Raw genomic sequence first — 4,063 nt, 5'->3', positions numbered from 1 at the left:
AAAAAAAAAAACACATCTTAGTAAAACCAATACCTTCTCAGCTTCGCATCGAAGCTAATTATTGAACATAATTAATATTGTAACACATTTTAATCTTAAAAATTTGGGAGATAACATTTTAAGTATGGGTTATTATTTATGAATAAGTAAATTTAAGGGGGTTTTATTCTAAAATAAATTAAATATTCTAAATATGTTTAATGAGAAAAAAGCCATTTATACATGTCTAATAGTTCATAATAAAATCTTGATAGAGTAATAAAACTAAAAAGTTTTTGATGTAGGGGACACAGCTCTCATGATGAATTTTATTGAGGTTTTTCATCTTTCATAGTAAAATCATTGGACCGCCACTGTATTTTATTAGTATAAAAATACTACAACGCGAGAGTCGCGATAATGATAACTATATATTGGTAAGGGAGCCATGTAAACTGACACAGATTAAACGTAAGCGATACAATAGTTCAAGATTGAAAATTGACGTTTATTCTCACTAATAAACAAATATAACATACAAAAAGGAAAAATTAGAGTAATGCGCGAGATCGAATTATTTAACTAGTTTCCAACAGTGTAGTTGGTTGACGATGTGCCGAAAAAAATAAGTGATATTCGAACAATGCATGTCATAAGGTATCACAAATATGCCTCCAACGTATATTCACAGACTACAAGTAGTTTGTATAGGTGTTCAGTAAATATGGAAATGGGTTTCTATTGTTCTCTTTGTTCTTAAAAATTTACTTACTGAACATTCTGCATAGCAAATGTACTACAAACTTCATTTAGTCAGTGAAATATTTGCGGAGGGTCGCCGCCGTCGTTTCGCCCCCAGACTCTTGATATATAAATTTACTATTAACCCCTTTTCAAAAAATTATAATTATTTTAACCTAATCCTTTATTGCACAAGTCCTTAAAATGCAGTATAATGATAAAACATTTTTATTTATACAATGTCACAAATTATTTAAATTTGATTTGTACTTATAAGTAAAAATTAAATTATAATTTAATCGTAATCGTGAATATTAGAATTGTTATTGTAATATAAATACTATATATGCCAATCTATAATATTAAAAATGTTTTGATTTAAACTCTATTATTAATTGAGATACTAACTGGATGAGTGTTAAATCAAAATGTTTTGATTTTATCAGACGGAGTGTTATTATAAAATAACTTTTACTAATTGAGTTAAAATAATTTAACCATGTTAACTATGCCATTGTTATAAGTTAAGTTGAACATTTAATGAGTATTAGTAAAGCATTAGAAATATTTAGTTCTATTACAATCATTGTTATTTCAAAACGCTAGTTGATATTCAATTTAAAATATTACAAAAGGTTATTTTTAGAAGGGCGAATAAGCAATAATCACTGATAATAAACATTCACCAGACAAAACATCACTGTAAACATAATATTACATATTCTTTAATCTAGAATTTGTAAATTAATTTAAACTTAAAATCATGATTTCCTATTTTGTTTGCTTTGTTAATTTGGGGCATAATTATGTAAGTTTAAGTATTATAATTTTTAAAATATGGTAATACAGCAGTTTCACTTCAGTCATGAAAATAAATACTAACTTTATTAAGGTTCTTATATATCTATAACTTGTACATTTTTTATATTATAGTATTGAACTATTGCTTTTAGCTGTTTTGGCTGTTACACTTTTATTCTAAATACAAATAGGTGATTTTTTAAATAATTATAGCTGTCTTATGGCAGAATATAAAAATTTGGATGAAATTATTAATGTATATGTAATGTAGTGTTTTAAATAGTAATGAAAGTGATGATAGTGTAAATGTGCAAACTAATTCGAATAGATTTTCCTCATATTCATTTCTAACTGAATCAAATTCCAAGTATGGGAGGTATAAACCAATGAAATGGACTTCACAGGTAATATACTAATAAAATTTTATTCTTTAAATAAGACAAATTATAAAATAATATGTATTATGTTTAGTCTATTATGAGCTTGCTGCATTCAACTAATGATGGTCGTTTTATTTAGACTGATGCAAAATTAAAACATGAACATTAATCTGATGATGCTCAAAATACACTTATGAAACTTTTAATAAATTATTTATTTCAAGACAAAGTTTGGTAATATATTTGGTTTTATATTCTAATAAACTCTTCACCTTTAATCATTACTGTAAATTATTAATAAAATCTNATGCTAATACATCCAATTCATTTATTTATTTAATATAAAAATTAAAATAGATGAAGCTAAATTAGCAAAAGTTTGGTTAAGCACAATTGGGTTGTCTTTTAACTTTGATGAGATTAAAAAAACACTGAAAATTAATTTTTGAAATAAGAAAGACTGAAAATCGAGGTTTAAATATTATTACTGAGGGGGAGGATGAGTATGGCTCGAAATGTTAAGTTATAAAAACAGCAATAAACTCTTCACCTTTAATCATTACTGTAAATTATTAATAAAATCTGAAATAGTGGTCCAAAAGTTGTTATTGACCAGTTATTTTCTTAATTAGATTATTATCTAACAAAAAAGCCAATAAATTATATGTATTGCCATTATGAAAATTAAATTTGACACCCTTATGAGGTAAAAGGGATGAACATAAAAAAATACTTTATGAATGATACATTTAAAGAAACATTGTACTAAAAGAAACCAATAAAAAAATCATCAATATTTTTTTTTTGATCAATTAAGTAGTGCATAATAAGTGAATCACTTTAGTTCATCTATTTTAACACATAAAATTTAAATGTATCTATATCCAATATCTATTTTAAATTATTTGTTATATATTTTAGCTGTTATGTTTGATACTTATCATATTTAAATTAAAAATTATTTAGATACTAGAACAAGCAACATAATGAAACTTCTATTAATTCCATATCTAGTACCAAATAAAAACAAACAAAAAGTCCTGGAAACCCTTGTTAGTTGAATCTGTTTTATTTATTTATGTGTTATATTGTAATTATTTATATAAATGTTTATTTTCAGAATTTAAATGATTCAGGATTCAAAATGATTTATCTGATTCAACACCAACTATCAAAAGAGTTTTGGGTAATGGTAAAATGTAGGCTACTCTTAAATATATTCATAACTGTTACATAGTTGTTTTTTTAAAAATTTATATCTTGTTGTTTATTAATAATATATAGTATGTCACTAAATTATTTTTATTGTAATTAATTTGTAAGTGTATTTTGTGCTTACAATTTACACAAAGTAAATGATTCCATTGTGTAATGTAATAATCTTTATATTTTAACATATCTTTACTACACCAATTCAAACTATTATAATTATTATCTAATGAAGTTCCTTTTTATATTTTAATTAAATATATATTTCTTTTATTAGTATTTGTAAAAATTGAGTTTATGGATATTTGGTCATTTTGGCCTTGACTCCATTTAGAATTAAACAAAATATCAACTGCAAATAAATAAACAAAATGTTGAAGTTGTTATAAGATGTAGACAATTTAGTGTAAGGTATCCACTTAACACCTACTAAGAATTGAGAATAATATGTATTCCTATAAAAGATAATGCTCTAAATTGGGTGTTCAAAAACCGTAAGTGATGTTACATACCAAGCTAACAATATATTATAATATAATATACAATACATAGATAATATTATCTATGTATGATTATAGACAGGTTTTTTTTAATAAAAATCTTTTAAATAATGAGTATTTAAGTAAAAATGTGTACTATAAATTTTTAATTTAAATAAAATGTATTGCTTTAAATAAGCCTTAAACATGTATCACTACTTGATCATATGACTAATGTTATATCTTAGGTAGGTTTTAGGATTATTAAATAGGAATAGCTATCGACCATATCCTTTCAGTCATCTCATCAAATTTTTGTATTTTTATATTATTTTAAAATTTTAAAGCATTACTACAAGTAGAATTTAACTTAAAACTAAACTATAATTATTTTTAAACATACTGTTGTTAAAACAACACCAAACTCTTGTAAATGCATACAATTAACGATTATGAATTTCTAACTTTGATATT

At 23.9% G+C, this 4,063-nt stretch overlaps 1 long non-coding RNA gene across 1 annotated transcript; it reads left to right on the top strand.

The window, feature by feature from the left end:
- The first annotated feature begins 1,145 nt into the window (after window positions 1-1,145).
- On the top strand, window positions 1,146-3,554 carry LOC126895649 (uncharacterized). The gene is made up of 4 exons (XR_007701688.1): window positions 1,146-1,925; window positions 1,993-2,135; window positions 2,868-2,953; window positions 3,022-3,554. It is a non-coding gene; the product is annotated as an uncharacterized LOC126895649 (long non-coding RNA).
- Window positions 3,555-4,063: the final 509 nt, after the last annotated feature.

The sequence above is a fragment of the Daktulosphaira vitifoliae genome, unplaced genomic scaffold (assembly GCF_025091365.1).
Source record: "Daktulosphaira vitifoliae isolate Bord-2020 unplaced genomic scaffold, ASM2509136v1 Scaffold_1, whole genome shotgun sequence".
NCBI lineage: Eukaryota > Metazoa > Arthropoda > Insecta > Hemiptera > Phylloxeridae > Daktulosphaira > Daktulosphaira vitifoliae.
This window is presented reverse-complemented; position numbering and strand designations above follow the sequence as displayed.